Below are 13,012 nucleotides of genomic sequence, written 5' to 3'. Positions count from 1 at the left end.
GTTCTTACATCATCTTCACCTCCCACAACATCCCTCTACTCCCAACCCAAAGAACTATCTCTTGCAAAAATAATTTCATAAGGAAAAATGCAGTTCAGCAGAACTAACCAAGTCCAACCATATATGCAGTATTTCATGTCTATAGTCCCAAAATTCCTCAAAGAAGGACATTCTTTTTTTTACATGAAGCTATGAATCTATATTATAAATAGCTTGCTTTTCATTTAAAGCATTAAACAAATTCAACATTGCTTTCAAAGCTGTCCTGCTTGTACCTGTTTCCTATCAGTCTTATTCTGTTCTCTTCTATCTTTAAATGCTTGATAAACTTCTTTTCTTAATTTTTTTGAAGTTTTGGTCACCTCATCTCTAGCTCCTCTCCCTACCTTCCAAGTTGAAAAAAGGAAAACCCCTTGTGTCGGAAATACATAGTCAAGCAAAACAAATCCCCATATCGGTTATATCCAAAAATTTATGACATTCTTTAGCTTAAGGGCATTATCTCTCTGTCAGACAGTCACTAAAAGTATTTGATCACTAAATCCTTTGGAACTGTGATTGGTCATTACAATAATCAATTCTTGAGTCTTTTTTAGTTGCTATTTCTGTATTGTTCTGTGGTTTCTTCTCATTTTGCTATATATCTGTTCATATGAGCCTTTCCAGATTTGTCTAAAACTGCTCCTTTCATAATTTCTCATAGCGCAATAACATTTCATTACATTCATATACAATAATTGGTTTGGCCGAAATGTGTTTCTTTAAAACAAAATAAAATATTCAGCTTATTTGCTTTTAAAATTAAGAATGGGACAAAATTATAATAAGCTAGTTATTATACAGTATTATGTATATTATGTTATTTTATTCTTCCAACTCTGTGAGGCAGGTGCTATCTTTATTTTGTGAATCTCTTCTTAGGGAAGGTAGAAACTGTTTTTCCTGTTATCACAGATGTAAATCTAATGAATATAGTACATTTCCGCCAAGTGACCCACCTGTGCAAGAGACCTCTTAGATAACAAGATTTTCAAGACCATTGGGGGAGAAAAATATTCTAATTAAGCCTGTAGCAACACCCCATCCTTATTACGCCATTTGCCTTTGACAGTAAGCAACTGTTTTCTCCCCATACAGAACACAATCAGCTTAGTTCCAGAGTAAAGGTAAAGAGATCTAGGAAGACTGAAGACTAGTGGAGTCACAAAACTATAACAGACCTAGGATATATCCACATAGGGTGGAGCTTAGAGGTGAGATAATCAGAGAGAAGGTCAGTGTGACTGATATAGTGACACCTTGTATTTGGTGGGTCACATTACATAAGATCCTTTACTATTGTAAATCTAGAGCTTGGAAGTCTAGAAAGTCTCTTCACACTCTGAAACAGAACCAAAAGAAAATATTACTTCACGTGCTCATTGAATGAATTAAAGGCATAAGCAAAGGGGGCAATCTGAGCCTAGGAAGACATACAACCTATGAGTCATCTTATACTGTAAAAGTAGCCAGTAGAATTACATCACATCGAACTGATCCAACCATTCTGTAGAGCAATTTGGAACTATGCCCAAACGGCTATAAAAATGTGCATACCTTTTGACCCAGCAATACCACTTCTAGGGCTGTATCCCAAAGAGATCATACAAATAAGAAAAGGACCCATAAGTACAAAAATATTTATAGCAGCTCCTTTCATGGTGGCAAAGAACTGAAAATTGAAGAGATGCTCATCAACTGAGGAACGGCTGAACAATCTGTGGTATATGAATGTAATAGAATACTATTGTGCTATTAGAAATGATGAGCAGGCGGGGCAGCTAGGTGGTGCAGTGGATAGAGCACCGGCCCTGAAGTCAGGAGGACCTCAGTTCAAATCTGGCCTGAGACCAAACACTTGACACTTACTAGCTGTGTGACTCTGGGCAAGGCACTTAACCCCAATTGCCTAAAAAAAAAAAAAAAAAAAAAAAGAAATGATGAGCAGGCACACTTCAGAAAAACCTAGAAAGACTTATATGAACTGATGCTGAGTGAAGTGAGCAGGCTCAAGAGAACACTGTATACAGTAACAGCCACACCGTACAATGATTAACTTTGGTAGACTTATCTCTTCTTAGCAATATAAGGATGTAAGACAACTCCAAAAGACACATAAAAGAAAATACTGTCCACATCCAGAAAAAGAAGTATGGAGTCTGAAAGCAGATTGAAGCATATTATTTGCTCTTTCTCTTTTTTCTTTTTTTTGTTTGTTCTTTCTCATAACTTCTCCCACTGATTCTAATTCTTCTTTACATGACTAATGTGAAAATAGGTTTAATATGAATGTATATGTAAAGCCTATATCAAATTGCATGCTGTCTTGGGGTGGGGGAAGGGGAGAAATAGGGAGAAAATTTGGTACTCAAAATCTTTTGGAAGTGAATACTGAAAACTAAAAATAAATTAATTAAAAGTTTTAAAAAATAATAACATCATTGCATCATTTTGTCAGAAGTCACCTTAGATATCATCCAGCCCAACCCTCTTACTTTATAGATGGAGCAAACGAGGCCAAGAAAAGTAAGTAATTTGCCCAAAACCACACAATGGAAAAGGCAGGATTTGAATCCAAGTCATCTGATTATCTCCAGTTCCCTTTCTACCTGCCAATCCTACCCAGTATATTCTTCTTTTGTGTTGTTTACCTCTGCTTTCTCAATTACATGTAAACAAAATCTTTTTAACATTTGTTTTCTTAAATTTTGAGTTCCAATTCTCTCCCTCCCTCTTCTCTTCCCTTCTTGAGAACGTAGCCAATTTGATGCAGATTATATATGTGCAGTCAAATAAAACATTTCCACATTATCCATACTGCAAAAGAAGACACTGACCAAAAAACCACAATAATAAAAAAAAAGTTTTTTTAAAAAGCATGTTTCAATCTGCATTCATATGCCATCAGTTCTTTCTCTGGAAGTGGATATAGCATTTTTCATCATAAGTCTTTCAGAACTGTCTTGGATTACTGTATTATTGAGAATAGCTAAGTCATTCACAATCTATCATTGCTGTTACAGTGTACAATGTTCTCCTGATTCTTCTCATTTCACTTTGCATCAGTTTATATAAGTCTTCCCAGGTTTTTTGGAAAATATCCTGCTTGTCAATTTTTACAGCACAATAGTATTCCATCACAATCATACACTACAACTTGTTCATCCATTCCCCAATTGATGGGCAGCCCCTCAATTTCCAATTCTTTGCCACCACAAAAAGAGCTGCTATAAATATTTTTGTTCAAGTAGATCCTTTTCCTTTTTTTTTTAATCTCTTTGGGGTACAAACCTAGCAGTGATATTGCTGGATCAAAGGGTATATGTGCAGTTTTACAGCCCTTCAGGCATAGCTTCATAATGGTTCTCCAGAATGGTTGGATCAACTCCACCAACAAAGCATTACTGTCCCTATTTTTCCACATCCTCTCCAACATTTGTCACACCCATTGTATTCTTGCATGAACAGATGTGTACATGGGCACAGGTGTGCACGTGCATGCACACATGCACACACATACACACACACACACACACACACACACACACACACACACACCCCCTACCACCAACACCTCCCCAACTTTCCCATTCCATACAGTCCCCATTCACTCACTACAATCCTAAGTCCCTGAACTAGCTCAACCATTAGACTCCAACTTGTGCTACAAAACACAGAGGAATACTAGTTGACCCATTCTGCTGACTCTCCCTCATATTCCCTGGCTAACTTGGCCCTTCCTACCTTCCCCTCCCCCTCCAATGTCAAACATTTAGAGGGCATAGTGTTTCCATCAACTATGAATGACCTGATTACTCTCACTATTACCACCATATCTTTCTCTAATACTGTATCTATTTACACTCTCCCTTCAACCTTCTACAAAACCAGCTAAAAGGCCCTCCCCTCATTAATTAAATCTGTTTCCTGGGCTAGCCTGGGAACTGGCATACAATTGTATTTGTTGTTCTCAAATGCTGAGGAGAATAGTATTCCAGAGTTATTTAGTTGTAGACAATGTGGTAGAGAACTGATGAAGTTAAGCTCCAAACTAGATTTAGTCAAAATGTATTTCTGGCCTTCATTAAATCTTCTTATGACTAGACCAGGAATTCCAACCAAGTTTAAAAATAAGATATCTAAATATCTTTTTAAGCTAATGCTGTAATTATTTTGCCAACTTTCATCAAGAAAAATGCCACTCCTAGCCACAGAAGATTTCCAACTATATCATAAAGCAGTGAACATCAGAACTATTTAGTAGCGCCTAAGAAACAAGAGTGGTGGATCAGTGGAATAGATTAGATTAAAAAAAAAACCATAGTAGTAAATGACCATAGTAACCCAATATTTGGTAAACCAAAGACCTCAGCTTCTGGGATAAGAACTCACTATCTGACAAAAACTGCTGGGAAAACTGGAAAACAATATGGCAGAAATTAGGTATAAGACCATCTTACCCTATATACCAAGATAAGGTCAAAATGGGTATATGATTTAGACATAAAAGGTGATACCATAAGCAAATTAGGAGAACAAAGAATAGTGTACCTGTCACATCTATGGAGATGGGAAGAATTTTATGACCAAACAAGAGATAGAGAGTATTAGGAAATGTAAAATAGATAATTTTGGTCACATAAAATTTAAAAGATTTTGCACAAACAAAACCAATGCAACCAAGATTAGAAGGAAAGCAGAAAGCTGAAAAAAAATCTTTATAGCAAGTATCTCTGATAAAGATCTCCTTTCTTAAATAGACAACTGAGTCAAATTTATAAGAATACAAGCCATTCTCCAATTAATAAATGACCAAAGGATATGAACAGGAAGTTTTCAGAAGAAGAAATCAAAGCTATCTGAAATGAAAATATAAAAATATATAAAAAAAATGTTCTAAGTCAGTATTGATTAGAGAAATGCAAATTAAAACAACTCTAAGGTACCACCCCACACCTATCAGATTGGCTAATATGACAAAAAAGGGAAATAATAAATGTTGGAAAGGCTGTGGGAAAATTAAAACACTAATGCACTCTTGTTGGGATTTGTGAACTGATCCATCATTCTGGAGAATGATTGCCCAAAGGACAATCAAACTGTGCATACCCTTTGATCCAGCAATACCAGTTCTAGGTCTATTTCCCAAACAAATCACAAAAAGGGGGAAAGGACCTACATGTACAAAAATATTTATAGCAGCTCTTTTTGTGGTGCAAAGAATAGGAAATTGAGGAGATGCCCATCAACTGGGGAACGGATAAACAAGTTATGATGTATTATTGTGATGGGATACTATTATACTATAAGAAATGACAAGCAGGCTGATCTCAGAAAAACCTGGAAAGGCTTATATGAACTGATACAAAGTAAAGTGAACAAAACCAGGAGAACATTGTACACCGTATCAGCAACATTATGCAATGATTAACTATGAACAACTTCACTCTTTTCAGCAACACGATGATCTAAAACAATTCCAAAGGACCCATGGTGGAAAATGCTATCCACATCCAGAAAAAGAACTAATGGAATCTGAATACAGATGGAAGCATACTATTTTCACTTTCTATTCTTTTCACAGTTCTTTTTGCTTGTTTCTTCTTTCACAATATAAATAATATGGAAATGTTTTACATGGTTGTTGCACATACACAACCTATACCAAATTGCTTACCGCTTTAGGGAGGGAGTGATAAGGGAGGCAGGGAGATAATTTGGAACTCAAAAAAATTTTTTAAACGAACGTTAAAAATTATCTTTACATGTAACTAGAAAAAAATAAAATATTATTTAAAAAAGAAGAATGCCACCATAAACTTTTACCTTTTGGTTGACATTATTCCTGAAGGCTAAACCTAATCTAATGGAACAAAAAGATTCATTAAGAGAGGTAACTGATAATATGATCTACGTTACAAATCCTTTAGCATATTCCATCTTACAATTATTTACCATTTAGCAGAGCTGCTGCCATACACTGCTATTCCCCATGACTAGCAATCTCCCAGCACCAATTACTGTCTTGATCTCTGCAGTAGTTAACCACCAGCTACTAAAGAGAAAATAAACCATTCCCTCTCCACAGCTCCTGTTCTCTCACAGCCATCCACCTCAACCCTACCCCCTCCTGTGCTTGACCTTTCTATTGTGGCCTCAGGAATTCAACATCCATAATTAACAAACTTCCCTTCATTCTGGACTTCTTGTGTTACATCTTTTAAAACTCAAAGAAACTGGGCTTCCCCCAGTAACAATGAATCTCTAGCTATCTTATCCAGCACTAGCTTCGCATTCTCCCATTCTACCTCCAATCACATTGGTCTGGGATGATGGTGACATTCGAATACTCCTTGCCCTCCATTTCTAAAGTCTCCCTTTGCAGCCATCATTTGGCAAATTCTCCTCCTTTGAAGTTCACTCTATAAAAATGTTATTACCCAATCCAGATCTTGGTGCTTACTACTGACCAACCTAGAAGTCATTATCTCTCCTTTCTCAAGGAATTCAATATCTGGCTCACTGTCTTCCTCTCCTCTCCACCTACTGCCTTTCCAGTGGAAAACTTTAACAAACATGCTGAGGGCTCCCTCATGCACCCTAAACAAGGGGTAAGGAACCGGGGGCCTCAAGACTACATGTGGCCCCCTAGGTCCTCAAGTACAGCCCTTTTACTGAAGCCAAACTTCACTGAACAAACTCTCTTGATAAAAGGATTTGTTCTACATAACTTGGACACAGTCAAAATGCCTCACTCAAGGATCTAGAAGGGTACATGTGGCCTTAAAGCTTAGGCTCCTCACCCCTGTTCTAATCTCTCAGTTCCTCATTCTCCCCAAATATCATGATTTATACTCTTCCATTCAACGTCAGGCACAAGGAGATTGTCAAACTCTAGATTTTACTATTATCCCCAAGTTTTCCACTTCAATGATGAAAAAAAAAATGACATTTCTTACATCATCACCTATCATTTGACCTCTGTATTTCTTTCCCCCTCCTAAATCTATTCTTTGTTATCATTGTGATCTCCAATTTTTTTTAGCTTTCAGTACTTTCTTAGACCATTACCCCTGCTATGACTTCATTTTCCTCCTTTCTCAATCCTCACCCTATAGCTAAACAGTTCAACTGTACCCTGTCCTCTACTCTTGAATCACTTGCTCCCTTGTCCTATTGATGCTCATTCCTTAGCAAATGCCAACTTTGGATTATTCCCACCATTCATTCCTTAAGCTTTTACTCACATTATCAAGGAGAGCAAGAGGAAGTCACACAACAGAGCCAAATGGATCCAATACATATTTGTTATCTGACTTCACCTGGGCCTTTATTAAAGGCAAACCTTTTAAATCTCCCTAATCGATTTTTGATGTTACCCTCTACATTCTGTCCCAAATTTCTCTCCCTATACCTGCCACACCTCACCTCTTTCATCCACTCAGCAGAGGACCTCACCTCATACTTTTATTGAGAAAACAGAATCATTGACTGTTTGCTCTTTTCTTTCCTTCTCAAAATCTTTGCTTTCTTTTCTTTCATCTCAAAATCCCTTAATATCATCCCTATCTCCTCCTTTACTCCAGTCTCAAATAATGATGCAGCCCTTCTCCTCCACCATGTCAACCTTTCTCAATGTGCCCTTAATCCCATTTGTTCCCATCTTCCTCAGTATGTCCCTTCAATTATCTCCCACCTTCAACCTTCAATCTCTTCCTATATACTGGTTCCTTCTGTTTGCTACAAATATGTTGAATTTCTCCCATCATTGAAAAACCATCATTAGATACCTCACCAACCCTTCAAGCTATATACCACGTCACCTTTTCTCAGCTAAACTCCTAGAAAAAAATCTGTCTAAATCCATTCTCTCCATTTCCTCTCACTTCTTCTCAAGCCTTTGCAAGCTGACTTCTGACTTCATCACTCATTTGAAATCACTCTCATCAAAGTTACCAGTGACCTCTTCATTCCCAAATTTGATGGTCTTTTCTCAATCCTGATTCTTCTCAACCTATTTACTGCATTTGAAACTGCTGGCCCTCTCTTTCTAGATACTTTCTCTCACCAGTTTTCTTGACTACTTTCCCCAGGTTCTCCTCCTACCTGTCTGACCATTTCTCAGACTCCTTTTCTAACTCATCCATTCATATCACACCCCCAAACCGTGCATAGACTCCAAAGCTCTGTGTTGGCCTTCTTTTGTCTTCTCACTCTACACTTTTTCTCTTGGAGACATCATCAGCTTCCATGGTTTTAAATTATTATCATTATGCAAATAATTTTATGTATGTGTATATATACATATACCTATCCATGTCTGTGTATGTTTATGCATAGCCCTAGTCTTTCCCTTAAGCTTCAGACCAGTATCACCAACTGCCTACTGGACATTTCAAAATGGATATCCCATACATATCTCAAACTCAGTACATTCAAAACAATTTCTATTGCTACTCAAACCTACCCCTCTCTCAGTCTGTGTCAAGGTTACCACCATCCTTCCAATCTCTCACCTTTACAATCTGGGTGTTATCCTCAACTCTTCATTCTCATTCACTCCATATATCTAATCAATTGACAAATCTTGCCATGTCTGTCTCTAAAAAAATCTCTCACATGCATTCCCTTCTCTTAACTCACTCAGTCACCACCTTAGTTCAGATCCTCAACACTTCTCACCTGGATTTATTTCTGGCCTTCTAATTGGTCTGCCTACCTTAAGTCTCTCCCTTCTTCAATCCATTCTCCACTCAGCTGCCAAAGCAATTTTCCTTAAGCACATTTCAGTCCTCCAATCAAACTCCAGTGGCTCCCTATTACCTCTAAGATCAAATACAAATGCCATGGTTTGGCTCTGAAGGCCTTTCATCACCTAGCCCATCCTGTCTTTCCAGCCTCATAAGCCACCATTTCCCTTCTTGCCCCGTACAATCCATCCAAACTGGACTTCACTCTGCTCCTCACATATAGCATTACAGCTCCCAACTCTAGTCTAGATCTTTTCATTGACTATCTCCCATGTCTGGAATTCATTCCATCAATTTTATCTTGTAAAATCCCTTACTTCCTTCAAGAACCAAATAAAGGGCTATCTTCTATGAAGAGAGCACATGAAGCCCTCCCTGACCCCTTCCAACTGTCATCTTCCTACACCTCTCAGTTATCGTATATTTTTTATTTATTCTGTATATATTTATATATGTATATGCTATCTCCCCCAACAGAAGTTTCTTCAGGGCAAGGCCTGATTCCTTGTTATCTTTATATTCCCAATGCCTAGCACATTGCAGGGCACATAGTTGACGCTCAATAAATGTTTGCTGATTGACTGGTTACTACCAATGGCTGGGAGTGGGATTGAGGAGATTACCAAGTACCAATTCTAATCACAGTAAAATGCATAAATATCAAAATATACTTTAGGCATAAATTAAAAAAAAACAAATCAAAATAGTATTGTTAAGTACTAATGTGCAAGGTACACATATGAGGAATAGGGAAGGACCTGTGACTTTATTGGTATAGGAAATCTCAGGTGAGGTAATTCCCTCTCCCAATGTAGACCAGCAACTTCTCTGCAACTTAAGTCTTAGGGAACTGCCTAGAGCACTGAGAAGTTACATGACTCACCCAGAATCATACAAGTGTATGCCTAAGGCTGGAGTTCTTCCTAGAAGCCAGTTCACTATCTATGCTACCAAATTGCCTTTCATGGAAAATACAAAGAGTATATCAAGGTCCCATGTCCTCAAGAAACTTATCTAGCTGGTCATACACTGGATAGAGAGCTGGTCTTGAAATCAGACCCCACCCCATCCCCAAGAAAAAATCACCAGGGCCTACCCTGGTTGTGCAACAGAAAACTATAAGAAAGGATTTCTGGAGGAACCACCTCTTTAATCATTATCATCATCAGACATTTATTGAGCACCTATTATTTCTAAAGTCACGGTGCTAGTCCCTCAGGGCACAAAAGGTTGCATTATTTTTAAAGCAATGCTGATATTTAACATGTATTATTTAAAATTGTATTGCTTTTCAAAGTATTTATATAGTATTTATTTAAGGTTCACAAAGCACTCATTTCTTTTGAGCTTTGTTAAAGTTAGAGTCCTTATTCTGGAAGGGACTATAGTACAGTCTTGTTTGGTGAAACAGGATGTATTCATAAAAAGCAATATGCTTGGCATATGCTAAGTAACAGAGTGTTACAGGCAATCGGAGGTATGGGAATCCAAGGAAGGGAGCAATAACTGAGGAAAGGGGAAATCAACTTAATAGAGAAAATAGAACCTGAGCTGGACCTTGAACAAAAACTAAGATTTACAGAAGTGGAGAAGAGGTGAAAGAGCTCCAGGTAGACAAAACCATGTAAGCAAAAGTAAAGAGACATGAATGAACGGGAAAATTAATAAAGCAATGAGGAAATCGGTTGTCTAAAGCAAACAGTTTACGCCATTTTTTTTCTCTGACTTATCCATGTAATCACGTAAACGTGTTTAACTGGGCTAAAAATTCTTGCCTACTACTGCCAATGTTTCCTAGTACCTACAAAATATATTAGTTTTTAACACTTATTTTCTAGAATTTAGGCTGCCAAGAACAGTACAAATTAAATACAAACCGAGCTTGGAAAACTTGATTCTATTTCAATAGTGATGAAGACAGAATAAAGCTGTATGTGGTTTTCCATGTTTCTACTGCTTTAGGTCCAACTGTCTATATTTTTCAGTTATTTCATTTTTCATATAAATATAAATTTTCCTTTAAGAAAAAAATGCACATTCTAACATAACCTCAGGTTTGAAATTCAAATCACACGTTATTCTGGAAACACAAAGCTATGATCCTAATAATTTTAGTTGAAGGATCTTTCATCACAAGAACATGTGATACCAGGCAAAATGACAGACTATGAAGTAAATTAGTAGAAAGGGGACTAAATTTTGTCCTAGAATCTCTTCATTTCACGTATGTGCCACTCTATGTGACTGCATGCTCTGTTATATGATCTCAAACTGAAAGACCCTATTATAATACACATAAGAAAGGGATTATAGCCAAGGCAGCTATATGAAAATGCTGGATTTTTGTGCATACTCAAACAATGAGTTAGTGTATTTTTGCATAAATATTTGTTTTTAAAACCTGGGAATGGCAACACCAGAACAGACCAATGGTGCATCTAGTCTGATATCCTGTCTTTGACAGTGACCAATGCTTAGATGCCTCAGGACATAGCATAAACATACAACATAATGTATATAAATAACCATGCCAATATACCATGAAAGAGGGAATATTTATCTCTTGCCCAGATGGTGATCAGATTACGAGAAAAATTAAAACAAAATTCTCCCCAGTCTTCACCCTCTGAACATTTTCCCAAAAGATTACAGAAAAAAGTTTATTACATACAAGTTCAATCATACATAACGACTGAGTCTGGAACTAAGAGAAGATGGCCTAAAGTGGAGACTGGCATGTTGACAGGATAAAGAAAAGGTCATCTAAACTTACTATGATTTTTAAAAGGTAGGAGCAGCTAGGTAGTGCAGTGGACAGAGCACCAGCCCTCAAGTCAGGAGGACCTGAATTTAAATGTGGCCTCATAGATACTTACTAGCTGTGTGACCCTGGGCAAGTCAGTTAACTCTGCCTCAAAAAAAATAAAAATAAAGAGGATTGCAGTAAAATGATTAGCAATCACTTTCAATCAAGGTTCCACAGAAAGCAGATGAAGGAAGAATGCAAATAGTATTATATAATGCAAAGAAAGCTGGCTAAAGCTTTATAAAAACAATGAAATTTTCTACTCAAATCAAACCATGTCAGGATGGGCAAAATTATTTTCTAGAAAGCACAATCAAATTTTTATCTGAATCATGGTAAGTTCTTACACTAGAAACACAATAAATTCTCTCCATCTTGTCCTACCCCATTTTAATAAATCTATATCAATCTATATTCACAGAATAATATAAGCAGGAGAAACTTGGGTCCTATCTTCAGAAAGAACTATACTTGAACCATTCCACAACAAATAACTTACTTTTTTTAAAAGGCCTTTGGAGAAGATAATTCTCTTAGTAGCACACTCAAATATTTAACAACTTTCATTGGCAGGAAATATTTCCTTACACCTAAACTTAATTCCCTCATGCTACAATTTCTTCTTGTTCTAACTTCAAGTGAGACAGAAAGCAGCAGGCCACTGTCCTATGAATATTAAACACTGAACAACTATATTATAGTCTTCACCCTTAAACTCTTTCTCTAGCCTCTCAGGTTTCAGGACATGGAATATGATAGTACTCTACTGCTGAATATAAAAGAGAAATCAGCTTCAAATTCCCACATACCATATTTCAACCTTAAAAATAATTTCCAAAAAATTATCCAACCACAATTTTCATCTTCCAATGCAGTGTATCACCACTTACCCATGCACCCAGAATAATCCACTTGCAGAAGAACGCAGAATGATCTAGTATTTTAATACAAATTCCCTAATATTTAGCAAAGAAAATAATGAAAAATGAAAAAAGTTATGTATCGGACGTCAAAATATAACTACCTCTTTCCCTAAGGCAGAGAATCACTTTAGGAGCCACATCTTTCAAAAAAAAAATCTCTGGGGCAGAGTATACAAGCAATCAGGTAGTCGCAAAATCTGTAGCTCTGCTGCTATTCTTAATAATCCATACTACATGTGCATAACTCAGGAAGCCTAAGTGAACACTGTCAGTACTGCATTTACCTTAAGAGAATTGGTTAAAGTAGTCACGGCAGGATCAACCAACTATAACAGATGCTGAAAAAAACTGTATACACATCAAGGAATATTTTCAGTTCTCACAATCTGGAAATTCTATGAAGGCTATATTTCTACAAATTTCTATAAATCTAAGCATCTTAACTATTCTTTCATACTTATTGTAAGTAAAGAAAATGTTACTATATGTTAGTA

At 36.8% G+C, this 13,012-nt stretch overlaps 1 protein-coding gene across 6 annotated transcripts in view; it reads right to left on the bottom strand.

The window, feature by feature from the left end:
* The window catches only part of RAB28 (RAB28, member RAS oncogene family), a 152,332-nt gene that overhangs the window by 110,955 nt on the left and 28,365 nt on the right, over nt 1-13,012 (bottom strand). The gene's annotated exons all lie outside the window — the stretch shown is intronic.

Source organism: Phascolarctos cinereus, unplaced genomic scaffold (genome assembly GCF_003287225.1).
Source record: "Phascolarctos cinereus isolate Bilbo 61053 unplaced genomic scaffold, phaCin_HiC Scaffold_9;HRSCAF=440, whole genome shotgun sequence".
NCBI classification, from domain to species: domain Eukaryota; kingdom Metazoa; phylum Chordata; class Mammalia; order Diprotodontia; family Phascolarctidae; genus Phascolarctos; species Phascolarctos cinereus.
Note: the sequence above shows the minus strand (reverse complement) of the source record. Positions and strands in the feature narration are given on the sequence as shown.